This window comes from Chiloscyllium punctatum, chromosome 49, assembly GCF_047496795.1.
Source record: "Chiloscyllium punctatum isolate Juve2018m chromosome 49, sChiPun1.3, whole genome shotgun sequence".
NCBI classification, from domain to species: Eukaryota; Metazoa; Chordata; class Chondrichthyes; order Orectolobiformes; family Hemiscylliidae; genus Chiloscyllium; species Chiloscyllium punctatum.
Genome location: NC_092787.1, coordinates 33,652,538 through 33,674,389, shown reverse-complemented (window position 1 = coordinate 33,674,389; position 21,852 = coordinate 33,652,538).

Sequence of the window (21,852 nt, the reverse complement as noted above, 5' to 3'; positions counted from 1 at the left end):
AAAGTTTGTGAGAAGATTTGTAGCTCGGGTGCTCGTTGTTGTGGTTCTGTTCGCCCGGGTCTGTACTCACTGAAGGTCAGAAGGATGAGGTGGAGATTTGATCGAAACTTACAGAAGTGATAGGCCTGGATCGAATAAACATGGAGAACCTGTTTCCATTAGTAGGAGATACCATGACCTGAAAACACAGCCGCAGTGTGAAGGGAGCACCCTTTTGAACTGAGATATGGAGGAATGTCTTTAATTAGAGAATAGTTAATCTGTGGAACTCATTGTGATAGAGGACGATGGAGGCTACTGAATGCAATTAACACAGAAATAAATAGGTTCTTGATTAGGAAAATGATCAAGAGCAACAGGGAGAAGGAAAGAGAATGGGTTTGAGGAATATATTGGCCATGATTGATTGGAAGAGCAGACTCAATGAGGTGAATGGCTAGTTCTGCCCCTCAATCTTGTCACCTTATTTGTGTGCTTATGGATGCACTGCAGTTATTGCAGGAAGTTAAAGCTCAGTCCAGCGGTAACATATTGGCAATGGTTAGAAGATTCACTGGCTCATAAGAAGCAGTGGGCAGAGAGAAATTAGTCATTTTCTGTTTGGCAAGATGGAATGGGTGGTGTGCCACTGGCATACAGTGGTAAGTTTCTAATCTGTTACAACTGAGAGACTGACATGGATGAAGGGACAAATGTCATGGTTGGTAATGTTGCAGGTGCCACAAAGACATGTACAAAAGGAAGTTACAAAGCAAAGCTAAACATAAAGGAAGTGCAAATGGACTTGGAAGTCTGAGTTAAGGACTGTCTTTGGATTAAAGTATAGGTTCCATTGGCAGTTTGGAGGGCAAATGCAGTACGGGCATTCATTTCAAGAGGGCTAGAATACAAGAGCAGAGATGTACTGCTGAGGCTGTTCACAGCTTTAACTAGACTGCATTGGGAATATCATGAACAGTTTTGAGCCTCATATTTCAGGAAGGATGTGCTGGAGTTGGAGGGGTCCCAAAGAGTTCACAAGAATGATGCTGGGGTTTAGGACTTGACACATGGGGAGCAGCAGAAGACTCAGGGTCTGTACTCACTGAAGGTCAGAAGATACGGTGGAGATCTGGATGAAAATTATAGAAGTGATAGACCTGGATAGAATAAACATGGAGAACCATTAGTAGGAGACACCATGACCTGAAGGTACAGCCTCAGTGTGAAGGGACTACCTTTTAGAACTGATATGTTGAGGAATTTGTTCAGCTAGAGAATAGCTTATCTGTGAATCTCATTGTAACAGAAGACGATGGAGGCTATTGAGTGCATTTAACATGGAAACAAATATGTTCTTGATTAGTAAAGGGATCAAGATCAACAGGGAGGAGGAAGGAGAATGGGTTGGAGGAATATATTGGCCATGATTGATTGGAAGAGCACACTCAATGAGGTGAATGGCTAGTTCTGTTCCTCCATCTTGTGGCCTTATTTGTGCCGTTATGGATGCACTGCAGTTATTGCAGGAAATTAAAGCTCAGTCCAGCGGTAACATATTGGCAATGGATAGAATATTCACTGGCTCATAAGAAGCAGTAGGCAGAGAGAAACTAATCATTTTCCAGTTGGCAAGATGGAATGGGTGGTGTGCCACAGGGATACAGTGGGCAGTTTCCAATCTGTTACAATTGAGAGAATGACATGGATGAAGTGACCAATGTCTTGGTTGGTGATGTTGCAGATGCCACAAAGACATGTAGGAAAGGAAGTTACAAAGCAAAGCTAAACATAAAGGATGATTACAGATTGACAAATGGACAGAGAGAGTTTAATTTGGTTTGTAGGTATTTGGCAAGATTAGATTAGATTCCCGACAGTATGAAAACAGGCCCTTCGGCCCAACAAGTCCACACCAACCCTTCGAACAGCAACCCACCCAGACCTACACATTTACCCCTGACAAATACACCTAAAACTACGGGCAATTTAGCATGGCCAATTCACCTGACCTGCACATCTTTGTACTGTGGGAGGAAACCCGCACAGACACAGGAAGAATGTGCAAACTCTACACAGTCAGTTGTCTGAGATGGGAATTGAACCCAGGCCCCTGGTACTATCAGGCAACAGTGCTAACCACTGAGCCACCATGCCACATAAAGCATAATGAGGCATAATGTGTGAAAATAAGAAAATGTTCATTATGGCTGGAAGAATAAAATATAAATGATGGGAGGTTGCAGAGCTCTGAGTTGTGGAAGGATTTCCATGTCCTCCTTCAGAAACTGCAAAATGTTAAAATGAAGGTTCAGCAAATGTCTAGAGAAGTTCAAAATATACTTTTGTTTATTATAAGGGTAATTAAATACAAAATTGGTGAGATGATGCTTAAGCTCTAAAGGACATTCCCAGGACCACATCTGGAACAGTGTACAGCATTGGGATCCTTATTGAATGAAGGATGTAAATGTTTTGAAGCAGCTCAGAGAATGTTTCAACTAATAGCTGGAATGGACAGGTTGTCTTTTGGGGAAAGTTTGAGCTGGTGATGTTTTAAATGGCCAGAGTTTAGAAAAGGTACAAATGATTGAATCTTTACTGTGTGGAAACAGGCCATTTGGCCCAACAAGTCCACACCAACCCTCTGAAGAGTAACCCTTCCAGACTCATTCTTGTACTCGATTACTCAATGTTTACCACTGCCAGAAAAGGTACCTGTAATTGGAATTCACGATGAGACAAGAAGCGCTCATTTATGTAAAGTGAGGTTAGAGCGTCCAGAGAAGAGAGGGGAAGTCGAGGTAATAATCTAATTGTACATGATGTAGATATAGGAAATGCTGTTCTGATTAAGCAACATTCTTATAGGCATAACCCTCTAAAGTTGGTATAGGTTCAAAAGGAGATTGAACACATGTTCCAAGATGACATATTCGCACGAAGTTACGGTGACTGGGGCTCACCCATAGTAATGGTGTTGAAACCAGATGGTACCCAACAGTTATGTGTGAACAATCACAAAGTCAATACAGTTACAAAGACTGATGCGTATCCGATTCCCCGTTTAGAAGACTGTGTTGAGAAGATGGGACAAGCAACTTACATTTCTAATTTGGACTTGCACTGAGGACACTGGCAGGTACCTTTGTGAGAAAAAGCAAAGGCAATTCCGGCTTTCATAACGCCAAATGGACTAAATTAGTTTAAACTCATGTCATTTGGTATGAAAAACCCACCGGCCACATTTCAGAGACTGACCAATTATGTCATTGCCAGATTACCCAATTGTGTCGTATATATCAATGACCTGGTGATTTTTAGTCACTCATGGAAGGAACATTTACAACATCTATAAGGCTTATTCGATTGACTTTGTAAGGGAGGCTTGGTGATAAACCTGGCTAAAAGTGAATTTGCCAAAGCCCAGTCACCTTCCTGGGCCATGTTATTGGACATGGACAAATGGTCCCAGGGGAAGTAAAAATGAAGATAATTGGGGAGTTTCCCAAACCATCGACAGAAAGAGCAGGACTACGGATCCTGGGATTAAGTGGACTTTATCAAATATTTGTGCCAAACTTTAACAGTGTGGCTGCTCCACTCATTGAATTGTTTAAGAAAGGCAAGAAGTGTCAGTGGGCAGCAGACTGTCAGAAGGCATTTGAGACCCTGAAAGCTGTGTTCACCACTGCCCCAGTGTTAGGCATACCTAAATGTGCAAAAGCTTTCAAGGGTGCAAGTGATGTAAGTGATGTGGATTTGGTGATGTGCTCTTACAAGAAGACCATGAGAAGATAGAAAGAGCTATCAGGAATTTCTCCAGGAAGTTGAACATTCATCATCAAAATCTTTTGTTGAATTTAAATTCCACTACCTACTGTGTCAGGATGCAAACCGGGGTCATAAATTATTTTGTTGAGAAAGAGACTTTGACGTTAGTGTTGCCATTGCAGCATTTCAGAGTTTATCTTACCAGTAACGCATCTGCCACAATCATATACACTGATCATAACCCACTGAAGTTTGTGGAGAAATCTAAGGACAAAAATGCTCAACTGTTTAGATGGAGATTGTTGTTACAACCAATCAATTTAAAAATTGTGCCTGTGCCGGACAAGAAAGCGTGATTGTTGAAGCATTGTAGAGACTCGAATGAGAGATGGAGGCATTCAGTGGCAGGAGTACAACAGACTTGGAAAGGACTATAGTTGTGCATGTTTGCACATTTATAATCAATGTCATTGCCCATTGTGTTGGGTGCATTCCTTAGAAGGAAATAAGTCTGGGTGGGATACTCTTTGGAGGGTTGATGTGGACATGTTGGGCTGAAGGGCCTGTTTCAACACAGTAGGGAATCTCTTCTAAAATAATTTATGATCCAGGTTTGCATCCTGACACAGTAGGTGGTGGAATTTAAATTCAACAAAAGATTTGGAGTTCGGAATCTAATGATGACCATGAATCCATTGTCGATTGTTGGAAAGCCCATCTGGTTCATTAATATCCTTTAGGGAAGGAAACTGCCATCCTTACCTGGTCTGTACTACACGTGACTCCAGACCCACAGCAATGTGGTTGTCTCTTAACTGCCCCCTCTCAATGTGTTCTCCCATAGTGTCAGCGGCAGCGTCATCCTCAACAGCAGCTTCAGAGAGAGGGACAGATCAGAATCTGAGACCAACTGATTGGAGTGTTACAACAATGGACAGGGATTTATCCTGGGGTCTTCACTATCTTTCTCAGGATTGGGGATATTTAAAAAGCAGATAGAAGCCTTACTGATGATAATTCAGATGGGTTACTACCCCTTCCTTGCTATTGTTGGTGTTCCTGGAAAGTATATATTTTTCCATCTATTAATTCTGTAAATCATTCTGATCACCATAACAATATCTGTCATCTACATTTTGCAAAGGTATAAAATATTTCATTTGCTTTAAATCACAAACTCCAATCCTATTCCATGAATTTCATACCCTTCCCTTACAAACATCTGAGGAGGAACAAAGTGTTCATCCATACAATGGCTCCATTTTGCCTTGAGCTGATTTACATCTCAATATTCTAACTATCATCAAACCTGTCCACCACCACCTCCATAATGTCCCCAATCTTCACGTCTGCCTCACAGCTGTTTCTGAATAAACCACCATCCAAATCTTTTGAATTGCAGTTAGATCTGGCATGTCCTTTGTCCCCAAAGTAGCTGCTCGATTTAGAGCCGAATTCCCGTTAGTTGGAACAACTAAAATGACCGATGCAGCCACCTCCTTAGCAGCTGACTTAGCAGGGCATTTCCTCGTTGTACTGGAGTGTCCCTCCTTGTGTGTACGGTGCATTTAATAACAGCCAATTGACAAGGAAGCAGCATAGCATTGAAGAGATTTTTAACCCAAAGAGCATTTGGAATGGGATGCTCCGTCAAAGTGAGGAAGCCTCGTTGCTGCCTGAGGTGACAATGTTAACAGTTTTATCAGTGGTGAGAACACAACCTCTGGTAAGGGCAAATAGCTCGTCTTTCTGTGCAGAGACAGGGCTCTGAAAGGCAGCAGACTCCTGAACATCAATGTCTGTTGTGATAGCATAGCCTGACTTTTCATCGGGGAAACAGAGGAAGTACCATCAACATAAAATATGAGATCAGGAATTTCAAATAGGAGGTCTGTCAAATCCGGGCAAGGAGCAGGAAGGAAATGATTCCGAAACAAACAGCAATGTGGGGGGGTCAGGAAGATCGTCAGGGGGTTGCTTAAGGATGGCAGCAGGATTCAAAGTGAATCAGTCACGAAATGAGTGGTAACGGTTCTGCAATAGCCAGACCTCATATGGCTCAGACGAGCTTGGGTGAGATGTTGGGTCTGCTGAGAAGTGAGAAGGTTAACAACAGAATGCGAGGTGCACACTTGTACGGCTGGTGAAGGGTCAGATTTGAAGCTGCCTGTACGAACAGATGGACAGCAGTTAGGATTTGAGTGTGTGGAGGGAGGCCACAGGCAACAGGATCCAATTTAGTGAAATAATAGGCCACTGGGCGACAACGGTCACCATGCTGCTGAGTTAGGACATGCCCGTTTGTGAGATACTTTGCTTTAACAGTATTTTGAGCGTGAGTTCAGAGATCAGGCTATTTAGGAATTGGTGTTGAGTGATCGGAAGTGCTAATTGAAAACCTTGCTGAAAAGGAGATTTTGTGAGTAGTGATTTTGTATGATATCTGAATTCAAAGTGATTTTTAAAAATGCAGTTAAATACCTGAGTCAGGCAAGCCATGACGATACACAGGCACAAGTTAGCTTCAGTGAATTGGGAAAGTACATGAAAAAGACTTAATGGAAGAGAGGCAATATCTATTATTTATAGAAACACTGTAAGGTATACAATATAAATATATCCCTCCAAGGTGCCAGACATTGTGATATAGATTTAGAAATAAATAGGACCCAGCAAAGGAGGACCAAGGAAATGATGAGAAAGTCAAAAATGCAAGCTACCAAAAAACATAAAGACTGATGAAAAGCTTATATCAATATTTGAAAAGGTATATGAAAGCAAGGTCCAATGAGGAACAGTGAATTTGGGGACAGGATACTTGATTGGAGAGAAAAGAGAAATGACAGCGAAACTAAAGAGTTACTTTGTATCTGTCTCCATGGAGGAAGATCCTGAAAATTTCCTAGAAACACCATATGACCATGGGACTTGTGGAAATAAAGTTTAAAGTCGTTCATGTCAGTGATGAGGTAGTTGTAATGCACACCAGAAATTCAGAGGAAGCACATAGACATATTGATTGCATCAGTGATCACTGTGTAATTTTCCTTTTCATTGTGCAAAGACAGGAAGCTATTCTGGATAACTGGAATGTTCCGAATATAATACAATGATGTAAGAAGGGAAGAAGAGGGAGAGAGGAGCACTCCAGCGCAGTTAACTTCTCATCCACAGCAGGGAATCTGCTGGAATTTATCATGAAGAATTTGGGTACTGAGAAATTATTAGCAAAATTGGAGAAAATGATAATATATTTATGAAAGGAAAACTGTAATTGAGAAACTTTTTCAAAAAATTGTTTGAAGGTGTTTTTGTAGACACAGCCAAGGGAGAAGCAATGAATGTGGTATAGCTAGATATTCAGGAGGATATTTAAAGATCTCATACAGAGAGTACCAAATAAAATTAAACTGAAGGGGATTGGGGGACCATGTGCAAATGGAATATTAAAAGTTGGGTTTACTTTCAATTAAAGTTAATCGGAATATCGAAGTAAAGACATCCTGCACCAGTGTTGGTGAGACTGTGTCGAAATTATCGTGCACAGTATTGGTGTCCCATATTAAGAAAGAATATACTGACTACAGAAGAAGTGCAATGAACATTCTCCAGATTAATCCCTCAGATGGCAGGATTGGCTGATGAAGAAACATGGTGCAAAGTTCATAAAGTTCATGGTGCAAACTTCTGCAAAGTTTCAAAGAATCCGATGTTATTGAAGTGAAGCTGAGAACAAATGCACCATGTGGACTGACTAAAGAAGGGGCATATTGAGAGCAAGCAAGTTTCGGGAGACTGGTGAGAGCAGGCAAGATTAGGGAGAATCCCAAGATATTCTGCAAGCACGTCAAGCAGAAAAGAGTCACCAGGGAACGATTAGGGCCTATTAGAAATCAAGGCGGCAATCTGTGTGTTAATCTGGGTAGCGATGATCGGTTGTTCCATGAATATTTCACTGGAGGTTTCCTTGGGAGAAGGAGGATGCAAGTACAGAATTTGAGGAGTTGGACTGTGAAGCTCTTGAACAGATTGATTTAAGGTGCAAGGGTTTGATGGTTTTGGCTGGTATGAAATTGGACAAATCCCCAGGTCTGGGTGAGTTGTTTCTCAGTCTGCAATTGGAGACAAGAAGGAATGCCCCTGACCCAAATGTTTAATTAGAATCTGGCCACAGCGGGACGTGCCAGAGCACTGGAGAACAAGGAATGTAGTTCCACTTTACAGGAAGGATAACGGGGATAGCACTGGGAACTATCGATCAGTGAGGGTCAGATCAGAGTTAAAGAAACAATTGGAGCAAATAAGGAAAGAGAAAATTAATCTCCATTTCGAGAGGCAAAGTTTGATCAGGGATAGTCAGCATGACTCTATCAGAAGGAAGCCTTGCATAATGGAATTTATTGATGTGTTCGAGGGTGGTCGTTATATGGTTTTTCAGCAAGGTCTTTTACAAATCCACACTTGTTGAATTGATGAACAAAGTAAAATATTACAGTATCAGGGGTAACTTGATGATTTGCATTCAGCGTTATCTTACTGGCAGGACACAGATAGGAGTGGAAAAAGGATGTTTGTGTGACTGGAGACCAGTGTCCCCGATGTACCATAGGGATTAGTGCTGTGTCCCTTATCATTTGTGGTATTCATAAATGATGTAGATGTGAATGTTGAGTGAGTGGGTGGAGTGTGATAAGTAAGGTTGTGTTTGACATAAAGATTGGCTGGGTGGTTGGCAGTGAAAAGGGAGGTGTTACATTGCAGGAAGAGACAGATGGAACACTCAGATAGACAGAACAATGGCAGATGGAATCTAACCCTGAGAAGTAGGAGGTGATGCACTTTGGAAGAAGGAACTCGACAGGCAGCACACGAGGAAGCTCAGAAGAATATTCTCCACAGATCCATGAATGTGTCTGGACATGGTAATAGATTAGTAAAGAAGGAATAGGGGACAGTAAGCCTTGCCTTTCTTGATTGAGGATTAGTTTATAAATACTATGCAGGCCTTTGTTTGGGCCAAGATGGAATATTATGTGCAGTTCTGGTCACCACAATACAGGAAGGATGTGATTACACTGGAGGGGGTGCAGAGGAGATTCACCAGGGTAGTCCCTGGGATGGAGTGTATCAGCTGTGAATAGAGGCTGGATAAGCTCGGATTGTTTGCTTGGAAGCATAGAACACTGAAGGGGACGGGATTCAGTAGCATTAGTCACAAAAGGAATGACAGGGTGAATAGAAAGCAGCAATTTGTTTTTGTCAAAGGGCCATTTAAAGTGAAGGGTTTGAGATTCAGGGAGGATTTGAAGAATGTGTTTCACCCAGAGGATGTTGGGTGTCTGCAATGCACTTCCTGAGAGGTTAGTTTCCACGAGTAAATTCACAACCATTAAAAAGCATCTGGACGAGTACTGGAAGTGTCATACCATTCATGGCTTCATGTGTCGGACAGTTGGACAATTGTAGATAATGCTGTGTATCTGACCATAGAAAATCAATGCTTATGTGATTGTATGAGTTTGGAAGATCAATCATTGAACAATTTAAGACAAGGAATTGATGGGCTTTTGAAGATCATATTCAGAAGGGCCAGAAGAGTGAATTGTAATAATTTAGAAACGTATGATAATGGGGAAGTTTTGAGAAAGCAAGTGCAGTTTCCTTACTGTCTCAAACCAAAGAATGGAGGACTGGGAAATGGCAGAACTACAAAGCAACTACTTCAGTCCTGTCTTTATATAAGAAATCAAAACTAACACAAATCTTCCCAGTAATACTAGGAAACTTCAGTCTGCTGAAAAAAGCAGAATACAATGAAATTAATAAATAAATTGTGTTGGAGAAATTATTAGAAATGAAATAATGAGCACAGATAAAGTCAATATAGATTTATGAAATGCAACACTTTTGAAGAAACTGGTCGATACATTGTGGAGAAGGAATGAAGCAATGCATTTAGATTTTTCAAACATTTTTGATGAAGCCTGAAGCAGATACTGCATAATCGAATGTTATGGGATTGGGGGTAATGTATGGTTTTAGAATGGGAGAGCTGACAGGAGACAGTCAGTAGGAATGTAACCATGGTGATCTTGGAGTTCAAACCTCGTGTGATATAACAGGGATTGGTGCTTGGGCCCCAGCTATTCATAATAAATATCAAAAATCTTCTTGTGGAAATCGAAAGCAATATTTCCAAGTTTTCTGACGGTACTTATCAATATCAGATTGTAAGTCGTGAGGACGATATAAAAAGAAAACCTCCAAGGTGATTGTGACAAGTGGTGTGAATGGGAACACACGTGGTGGATGAAGAACTGGGTGGATAGATGGGACCTTGGTCATTTTGGTGAGAAAAATAGAACGGTGGCCTTTCATTTTAATAGGGAGTCATTGAGAAATGTTGATTTATAAAGTAACTTATGATCCTTTTGTGATTGTTTTCTTCTATGCAGACCTCACCGGTCAGTATAGGGTAGCGACTTCTGACGTAAGAAGCCAATACTGGGAAGAGGATTGGCACACCAACCAGTGTACACAGACCACCAAGTGGGTAGCTGTGACATTGAAAAAGATCTGTGTCTTCTTGTACACCAGTTACTGAGAGCAATATAGCAGGAACAGGAAGCAGTTAGGAAGCTAAATGATGTGCTGATCTTTATTTCAGAAGGATTTGAGTACAGGAGTAAGGATGTCTTACTCCAGATGAACCTCATCAGGAACATTGTGCAGTGTTGTATGCAGTTTTTTTTTGGATTAGATTAGATTAGATTACTTACAGTGTGGAAACAGGCCCTTCGGCCCAACAAGTCCACACCGCCCCGCCGAAGCGCAACCCACCCATACCCCTACATCTACCCCTACCTAACACTACGGGTAATTTAGCATGGCCAATTCACCTCACCTGCACATCTTTGGACTGTGGGAGGAAACCGGAGCACCCGGAGGAAACCCACGCAGACACGGGGAGAACGTGCAAACTCCACACAGTCAGTCGCCTGAGGTGGGAATTTAACCCGGGTCTCTGGCGCTGTGAGGCAGCAGTGCTAACCACTGTGCCACCGTGCCACCCGTTCTCCTTATCTAGTAAAGGACAAACCTGACATTGAGGGAGTGCAGTGAATGATGGCCAGACTCATCTTTGGGATGACAGGCTTGTTATGTGAGCAGAGTTTGGGTCGACTGGGTCTGTATTCCATGAGTTTTAGGAAAATAAGCAGAGATCACGGGGTAATATATAAAATTCTGACTGGGTGTGACAGATTGGATGCAGGAATGGTAATTCCTGACAGGGAGGTGAAAAACAAAGGGCCACAGTATTCAGTACAGCCAGATCAATCTGCACTGAGATGAGAATAAATGTCTGCACTCAGACCCTGGTGAACATGAGGAATTTTCAATCACATAACATTACTGAATCCAAGCACTGAGTATAAATAAGGATTTGTACACACTAAAGGAATGGGGAAAGATGTATTGAGGAGATATTTTGATACAGACTCGAAAAAGGGAGGCTCAATGAGTTGAATGGCCTATGCCTTTCCCAATGTTTCTGTGTAGTCTGTGGGAAAGCTCTCAGAGGAAGAAGGCCTCTGCAGGGTCAACAGGACTGTGTTCACCGTTCCCTTTTCTGATACCGAGGCTGGTGTGAGCTGTTCTGTCCAGTTTTGTCCCTTAAGTCCTCAGAGCTGTTTGATACAATTGAGTATCTTGCTTGGCCGTGTTAGAAACCATTGAAACGTTTATCACCTATCTGTGTGTCTGAAGTCACTTTGAAGCCAGACCAGGAAATCACGTAAGATTTGCTTCCTGAAAGTACACTGATGAAACAAATTGGTGTTTACAATTGACCATGGCTTCAAGGTTACTGTTATTGACACCAGATTTAAGAGCTGAATATTTTATTAATTGTTTTTAATTCCTACCAGTTACCAAAGCATTAGGCTGGTCAGGATTAGTAATCCAGTGACATTTCCACAACCGCACCATCTCCACAAGGGGACTCATCAGAAACCACTGTAAATAGGATTTTTCTGTGCTGCTTGACAGCTATGTCAAAAAGAATTTCCACAATTTGAATATCATAATAACACTGAGGGTGTGAGAAATGGTCAGATTGTGATTAATTTCCTCTGAGGGGACTGGACGTAGAAGAGCAACTTTCCACATGGTCAGGTAGATGTCAGAATTGGAGTTGGAATGAAACATCTTCCCCAGGGACATGGCTTGTTGTGCAGCACAAGTCTTCAGTCCTATTGCAGGAATGGGGTCAGGGCCCATTGCCTTTGTCATATCGACTGTGTTCAGCTGCTACTTGAAGTCATGTGGAGTGAATCACACATTTTTGATTCTGTGGATATCATGATGAAGGTGAGGTGGATCACTGACTCAACCCTTCTGGCTGAGGATGGTGCATCCTGAACTTTTGCACTGTTGTGTTGGGCTGTTCCATGATTGTGGATTGAGATATTTGCGAGCACTTTCCTCCATTGAGCTGTTTAATTTTCCATCGCCATTTATGGCTGGATGTGGCAGGACTGCAGAGCTTAGATCTGTTCTGTTGTTCTTGGAATCATTTCATCCTCTCAATCTGATATTAGTTCTGCTGTTTGGAATGGAAAGGATTATGCCCGAAACATCGATTCTCCTGCTCCTTGGATGCTGCCTGATCTGCTGTGCTTTTCCAGCAACACATTTTTCAGCTCTGATCTCCAGCATCTGCAGTCCTCACTTTCTCCCTGCTGTGTGGAATGCAAGGAATCAAGTTCAGTAGCTTTAATGGGTTGCCATCAGGTTTAGGTACACATGGTTCTGACCCTGGCATGTTAACTGATACTCTTGACCAATCCATAGATTGGCTTGATGGTAACGGTAGACTGAGGGATTATCCTGGACAAAAAATTACAGGTTGTGTTTGAATACAATTTTGCTTCTGCTGCTGCTGTGGTCTGCAATACGACGTGAATGCCAATTTTAAGCTGCAGTACAATTCTGCTGCCTGTCTCCCCATTCACATCGAGACCCAGTCATCCATCAGTGACCTACTCTGGTTTTGGATGTGGTAACATTTCCATTTTAATATTCCCATTCTTCCGTGGGTCTCTCCATGGTGTCATGCCTCCAATTTGTCACATTCCTCAAAACCCTTTCAAATATTCATCTGAACCTTTTCCCTTCTGTAGTGCCATTTTCTGTGTTTAAAGTGAATGTATTTCCCTCTGTTTCACTCACTAACGATGGTTAAGAGTTCTGTAGTGTCAGAGATGCTAACGGTATGTTGTTTCAGAACCAATGAATTTATATACCTCTTGTTATCATTCACTTCCCGGCGAACAGTGCTCTATGTTTGACACGGTGTTTGAGTAGAACATAGAACATAGAAGAATACAGTGCAGTACAGGCCCTTTGACCCTCGATGTTGTGCCGATCCATGCCCACCTAACCTACACTAACCCACTATCCTCCATATGCCTATCCAATGCCCGCTTAAATGCTCATAAAAAGGGAGAGTCCACCACTGCTACTGGCAGGGCATTCCATGAACTCACGACTTGCTGAGTAAAGAACCTACCCCTAACATCTGTCCTATACCTACCACCCCTTAATTTAAAGCTATGCCCCCTTGTAATAGCTGACTCCATACGTGGAAAAAGGTTCTCACGGTCAACCCTATCTAAACCCCTAATCATCTTATACACCTCTATCAAGTCACCCCTAAACCTTCTTTTCTCCAATGAAAACAGCCCCAAGTGCCTCAGCCTTTCCTCATACGATCTTCCTACCATACCAGGCAACATCCTGGTAAACCTTCTCTGCACCCGTTCCAGTGCCTCCACATCCTTCCTATAGTATGGCAACCAAAACTGAACACAATACTCCAGATGCGGCCATTTAAATTGCTAAAGAAATGAAGCAGGTCTGTCAGCATCAGTGGAGTGACAACAGAGTTATTCTTTCGGGTCCAGTGACTCTTCTTCAAAGCTTCCAGTCTCTCCAGCAATTTTTGTTCTTGTTCCAGATTTCCAGTGTCCATGGGTCTCTGTTTTATTGAACACGTGTTCTGTACGTATTCATCTCGACAGAAACTGAACAGGTCCAACAGCAACAGCGGAGACAGAGAAACAGAGATAGTGTTTCAAGTCCAGAATGACTCTTCTTCAGAAATGAAAAGGATTGGAAAATGGGCTTTGTAATAACTTGACAGAGGTGGGGGAGGAGTGACAGGAAACAGAGTGTGGAGGTGCAGTGCAAAAGACAAACGGGCTTTTAATTGGAAATGGGTTCTCTTAGTTTGGTGCAAGATAAATAAGATACAAGCAAGACAAGGTCATACGGTCACCACGAGGCAGAATGTATGAAAAAGGGAGAAAAGTCATAATGGGGTGAGGCTGTGAAGTTATTGAATTGGATATGAAGGCCTTCAGGTGAGGTGTTACTCGAGCTTGGGTTGTGCTTCATTGGAACAGTTGCAGCAGCCCAGGACTGAGATGTTAGCATGACAGCAAGGTAAGTTCTTGTAATGAGAAGGTCAAGGTTATTCCGACAAAGTGGAAGTATTCCTCAAAGCCGTTTGGTCTGGTCATGTGCAAGAGACTGCATTGTGAGCATCGATGACAGGAGACTGGATTAAACAAGTCCAAGGGAAATGCAACTTCACCTGAGAGATGTGTGTTGGGTTGCAAAGAAATAAGGAACGAGTCCGTAAATTTCAAATATCCGGCTTCCGTTCTACTTGTATGATGACGAGATAGCTGCACACTGAGACCTCGGCAGCAACATCTTTAGTTGTGTTTTTTTAATCTATTTAGTCACAAGTTGTTCCCCACATTCTAACAGTAAGGTCTAGGCAACAGTCTGTGTGTCATGTATGCTCCTGTCTGATTCCCTTTGTGTCAACCACACTTGCAAGCCTGCTCTTTGCAAAAGCATTTGTAACTTTTACCCTTGTTATGCTGTCACTTAATCACACAATTTTCAATATACTCCGCAATTTCCTTGCTTTTGCACTCTATACCTCTATGCACAAACGTAAGGATTCACTAAGCCTTCTTCACGAGAGTCTCAACTTGCCTGGCCACTTATATTTTGCAGTGGGGAGTGTGTGTCTGTGTCTGTGTGCGTGTGTCTGTGTGTGTATCTGTGTGTGTGTGTATATACCTTCTTGCAGAAGGTACTGTATGATTCTACGACTGTATCCGTGAACGCACAGCTCAGGGCAACTTTCCAAACCCTGGAGATAATGAGCTCGATGTTCACAAGGTTCTCAGACTAAAAAAAAACTGGTGTCCGCTGTGAGACCAGTCGGGAAGTTGATATTTCATGACTAATTTGCTTGTTTCCATCATAATTGAAGCAAATTCAGAGATTGAGCAATCATTCTGCTTCAGTGTAAGTGATACTCCTTTTAGTACTTGAATAACATTCGACTCTGCTTCGCCCTCCTTGATAATGCAATGCACTATGGGATGGTGAATAGAATAAAGGGAACACACTGGTGTGTGAACATTACAAGACCAGTTGGACACCTGGGTTTACTGCATTTCCATCTCACAAAGGCAGGCGGTGAGGACTCACAACCTTCAAATTCCAATGAGTTTACATTTTCAGAACTCGTTGAAAGTTCAGAAAGTAGTCCAATGAACAGAGGAAGACTGAGACAGAGTTAAGACAGAATGGAAAAGCATGGAAGAACAGTTTTTCTATAAATCTCTGATCCTCAAGAAAGGAATCTCCTTATTAACTTCTCACAATTTATTTATAACTTACTGAACAATTTCTAATCTCGGAGCTGGTTTATCTAGTTCTTTCATTACACACCGTCGCTAACATCCATGAAAGTGATCAGAATCAGGAACACAAACTCTTGAATTGTCCTGTAGAATAAATTTTAAAACATTTCTGGTAACACGGCATAACTGCAGATTTGGTTCATTGTCACCATATGCAGATCAGCTTTCTTAATTCAAGCTCGTGTGTAGTATTTAAAATCTACCCAGCTTTCTGTTCACTTCAAAGCACCTTGTGGTTACTTTCATATACTTCTTATCTTTCTTGAAGTTTACTGCTTCTGTTTGACACCAACATGTTGTACTCTAGCCTGAGTTGTATGAAAGTCAGTTGAAACGTGGAGTAAGTGTCAATTCCTTGATCATTCAATGTTGGCTAATTCAGCTGTTATCAAACATCTCTCCATTGTATTCTGTTCTCATGTTGATGAGAACAGCTTGGAGCCACTATTCACTGTGGATTAAAACACATTTCCCCGTGTTTGTTATACCACGTGTAAAATGTTACATCTGCACACTCACACTGGTATCCCAATGATATACCACATGTCATCCGATATAACATTTAGCCGAGCCTGATTTCCATGTAATTTTATATGGTTGTGCAAATTAAGAGCAGGAGTAGGTCAGTCTATCTCTCAAAACTGCTCCACTATTCACTAAGATCATGGCCTATCAGATTGCTCCACATTTCTGGCAATCCTACACAGCCTACATTACCCGGCTTCACAGGATCTACCTAATGCTGCCTTACAATGATTCATTTTACTCTGTTTCAAACAGTTTTTGAGAAAGGGTTTCCAAAGTCTCCTCTTTGCCTTAAATAGGAGGCCCCTAATTTTTAAACAGTGTGATCTAATTCTAGATTGTCCAAGAAGAGGAAACACCATCTTCACGTCCATCCTGTGAAGCCCAGTCGAGAACTTAGGTGTTTCAGTCAAAGGCAGGAAGGTGGCTCAGTGGTTAGCACTGCTGCCTCATGATACCATATACTGTTCCAGATGTGGTCCTGGTAATGTCCTTTATAGATTAAGCATCAGTTCACCAATTTTGTATTTAAGTTCTCTTATGATAAACAAAAGCACCTTTTGAACTTCCCTCATCATTTGCTGAACCTTCATTTCAACATTTTGCAGTTTCTGTAGGAGGACACCAAATCCTTCTGTAACTTAGAGCTCTGCAATCTCTCATCATTTATATTTTATTCTTCTGGCCATAATGAATGTTTTCTTATTTTCCCACATTGTCCTTCATTTGCCAAATCCTTCCAAACAGAATTAAACTCTCCACATCCATTTGTCAATCTGTAACCATCCTTTATGTTAAACTTTGCTTCATAACTTCATTTCCTACCTGTCTTCTTAGCATCTGCAAATTGACCAACCATGACACTGGTCCCTTCATCCATGTCATTCTCACAATTGGAATAGACTGGAAACTGCCCACTGTATCCCTTTGACTCACCACCCATTCCTTCTTGCCAACTGGAAAATGACGAATTTCTCTCAGCCAACGGCTTCTTATGAGCCAGTGAACTTAATCCAAAGAGAGTCCTGAACTCAGACTCCCAAGTCCCTTTGCACTTCATATTTTTGAAACTTTTCCTACTTTAGAAAAATGTCTAAAGTTTTCCTAATGTACTACATATGCTCACAACTCCCCAAATTGGTTTTCATGAGCCATTTGCTTTCCCACTCGCTGAACATATCAAAGTCCTTCTGCAGCCTCGCCACTCCAACACTCCAGCTATCTTTGTGTCATCACAAACTTAGTGACAATGCCCTCAGTGTCTTCTTTCACATCGGTAATGTATAATGTGAATAGCTGAGATTGTAATCCTGACCTCTGACAACATCCACAAGTTCCGAGCTGCCATCCTGAAAAAGACTCCTTTGTTCTGACTCTTTGCCTTCTGCCAGTTAGTCAATCCTAAATCCATGCCAGTACCTTGCCTCTAATCCCACAGCATCTTATTCAACTGTTATCATCCAGGCCAGACCCTCTCAAAACATTTCAAGAAAGTAGCCCTAACTCTAACTATGCTAGTTGTTTTAAGCAGGTGTAATGTGAATATTCCATGAGGGATGAAGTTGGTCAAAAGAAAACTGAATTTATTTACAACAATATTGAATGAAACATAACAAAAGAGAACAGAATACTTAATAACTTAACTTATCTGAAAACCCAACAGATCATCCCAATTTAATGATGCTGTTCCAAATACTTGTGACAATCCCCATGATCACCTTTTGGCACCAAAGGTAAAATCAAACCGAGAGTCTTAGTGCAGAGCAGTCAGAGAGAGAGAACCAGCCTGGACCTGCTTCTTTGCATCCTCAGCTTCAGCTGCCTGACTGCTTTCAGTGAACAGCCAGACTGCCAAAGAAAACAGATCACACCAGAGTGAAGCTGAGCTGGGAGAACTGGCCACTCATCGGACATTATATTCATTTAAAATGTAAAAGCTTTTTGCCTAATGCAGTATCTATTAGCTATAATCAAACTGGCCCTAAAACCTTCAACTTAGACTTGTTGGGATCTGTGACTTTTATGACCTCTGAAAAAAAAGGCACAACATAACCTTGTTAAAGGAGCAGCATCATCACACGTCCCCCTTTAAAATAAAAAAACTATCAATATCCAAAGATGGCTTCAGTTTCAAACCCTTAAACCTAAACTGTTAGTATTCTACAACACACCAACACATTAATTGGACAATACTCATGCAAACATTCACGACTATATTTTGTTTCAGTCTATCTTACTCCTGCCATCAAATGCCTCAGTGTTTCATTCAAGCCTCGACAATGCATCAGGAATCATGTTTTAACTCCCTGTCACATGCACAATTTTCAACTTCAATAGCTGTAACAACAAGCTCCATCTGAACAGTCTGGCACTTTTGTTCATATATTTCTTGAGAATTGTGTTATGTTCAGCATAGATGATTGTCGTAGATATGTTACTGTTAACATAAACAATAAAATGTTGAAACGCCAACACCAAGCTCAAAGATTCCTTCCCAACTATCTAATATTTTGATGATGAATGTTCAATTTCCTGGAGAAATACCCAATAGGCCTTTCTATCTTCTCATCATCTTCTTGCAAGACCGCAGCACCTATATCCACAGAACTTGCATCCATAGCCACCTTGAATGTCTTTGTGTATTTTAGTGTGTCCAATACTGGGGTAGTGACTAATACAGTTTTCAGGCTGTCAAATGCCTTCTGACACTCCTCTGTCCACTGAAACCTCTTCCCCTTCTTTACCGATTCTGTAAGTGGAGCAGTCACACTTCTAAAATTTACCATTAATGTTTGATGAAAACCACCTAATCCCAGGAATCGTAGTGTTGCTGTTTTCATCGCTGGTATAGGAAACTACCCAGATAGATTTGTTTTTTGCACTCCGTGGAGCCATTTGTCTGTGTCCAATAACATGTCCAGGAAAGTGACTTTTAGCCAGGTTTATCATCTGCCTGTGACACTGGGGTAATTCATTTTTCTGTTAAAAGCAGGCATATTTCAATGTGACATTCCATAGAGTCAGTGGCAGCATCACCTCCGACACTCAACAGCTCCAGAGACAGGGAAAGGAGAGATTAGAATCTGAGAATAAAGTCAGCTGGAATATTTCATCAATAGAACATAGAACATAGAAGAATACAGCGCAGTACAGGCCCTTCGGCCCTCTATGTTGCGCCGATCAAAGCCCACCTAACCTACACTAACCCACTATCCTCCATATACCTATCCAATGCCCGCTTAAATACCCATAAAGAGGGAGAGTCCACTACTGCTACTGGCAGGGCATTCCATGAATTTACGACTCGCTGAGTGAAGAACCTACCCCTAACATCAGTCCTATATCTACCCCCCCTTAATTTAAAGCTATGCCCCCTTGTAATAGCTGACTCCATACGTGGAAAAAGGTTCTCACTGTCAACCCTATCTAACCCCCTAATCATCTTGTACACCTCTATCAAATCACCCCTAAACCTTCTTTTCTCCAAAGAAAACAACCCCAAGTGCCTCAGCCTTTCCTCATAGGATCTTCCTACCATACCAGGCAACATCCTGGTAAACTTCCTCTGCACCCGTTCCAGTGCCTCCACATCCTTCCTATAGTATGGTGACCAAAACTGCACACAATATTCCAGATGCGGCCGCACCAGAGTCTTATACAACTGCAGCATGACCTCAGGACTCCGGAACTCAATTCCTCTACCAATAAAAGCCAGTACGCCATATGCCTTCTTCACTGCACTATTTACCTGGGTGGCAACTTTCAGAGATCTGTGTACATGGACACCAAGATCCCTCTGCTCTTCCATACTACCAAGTAGTCTACCATTAGCCCAGTAATCCATCTTTTTATTACTCTTACCAAAGTGAATCACTTCACACTTAGCTACATTGAACTCCATTTGCCACCTTTCTGCCCAGCTCTGCAGCTTCTCTATATCCCGCTGTAACCTGCCATATCCTTCCTCACTGTCTACAACTCCTCCGACTTTCGTATCATCCGCAAACTTGCTCACCCAACCTTCTAACCCTTCCTCCAGGTCATTTATAAAAATGACGAACAGCAATGGTCCCAAAACAGATCCTTGCGGAACACCGCTAGTGACGGCACTCCAAGATGAACCTTTGCCATCAACTACTACCCTCTGTCTTCTTCCAGAGAGCCAATTCCTAATCCAAACCTCCAACTCACCCTCAATGCCATATCTCTGTATTTTCTGCAGTAGCCTACCATGGGGGACCTTATCAAACGCCTTACTAAAATCCATATATACCACATCTACCGCTTTCCCCTCATCTACCTCCTTAGTCACCTTCTCAAAGAATTCAATAAGGTTTGTGAGGCACGACCTGCCCTTCACAAAACCATGCTGACTATCCTTGATCACATCATTCTTATCCAGATGTGCATAAATCCTATCCCTTACAATTCTCTCTAAGACTTTGCCCACAACAGAAGTGAGACTCACTGGCCTATAGTTACTAGGATTATCCCTACTCCCCTTCTTGAACAAGGGAACCACGTTTGCTAGCCTCCAGTCCTCTGGCACTACTCCTGTCGACAAAGAGGACACAAAAATCAAGGCCAATGGCTCTGCAATCTCCTCCCTTGCTTCCCAGAGAATCCTAGGATAAATGCCATCAGGCCCGGGGGACTTATCTATTTTCACCCTTGCCAGAATTTCCAACACCTCTTCACTACATATCTCAAAGCCATCCATTCCACTTATTCGTGCCTCAGTATTCATATCGACAACAATGTCCTGTTCCTGAGTGAATACTGACGAAAAGTATTCATTCAGCGCCTCCCCAATCTCTTCAGCCTCCACACGCAACTTCCCATTACTATCCTTGATTGGACCTATTCCTTCCCTAGTCATTCTTTTATTCCTAACATACCTATAGAAAGCCTTAGGGTTTTCCCTAATCCTACCAACTAAGGACCTTTCATGTCCCCTCCTTGCTGCTCTTAGCTCTCTCTTCAGGTCCTTCCGGGCTACCTTATAACTCTCAATCGCCCCTATTGAACCTTCACGCCTCATCTTTACAAAGGCCGCCCTCTTCCATTTAACAAGGGATTCCAACTCCTTATTAAACCACGGCTCCCTCACACGACTCTTTCCTCCCTCCCAGCTGCGCGCTTGTAAAGGGGAAACAAACCTACCCAGGTAAGCTTACGCTCTACCTGCTTCCGGGACTCGGCTGCCTCTCTGGTCGTCGTCACTTCCCCCTACTGCTCCCGCTCTTTCTGTGAAGAGAGAGTGAAAAAAAAACACCGCTGCCCGCTTTTAAAACAAACAGTCTTACCTTAGCTGCTGCTCGCACTCAAAATGGACCAGAATCTAGTAATACTGGGCATGACTGTTACAACAATGGACAGGACTGTATACTGGGATCTGTTGGCCCTTTCTGCGTTTTATGATAAGATTCCATTATCCCTGCGAATCCATTACATAATGTACATGACTGAATTCTTTTATTATCCCATCCTGGCTATTGTTGGCGTCCCTGGTAAGTCTCACTGCCTGGTTGTTATTTCTATAAACCATGTTTAACTGTTTTGTTATTCTTCCTGTTTGTTGTACTGCCCTTGCTGCTGTTATTGCTGCTGCTGAGACTCTGAATTTATCTTCACTCTGCAAACCATTGCTAACTGTCTGTCTTCTCATTGATTCTGGTCAATACACAAGAGGGAGATTGCTCAGTTTTATTTGTAAACTGATGCATTGTGTTCCTGTCATCATTCTTTACAGATTAGGAACATGAAAGTGACTGTCTTCTATTCT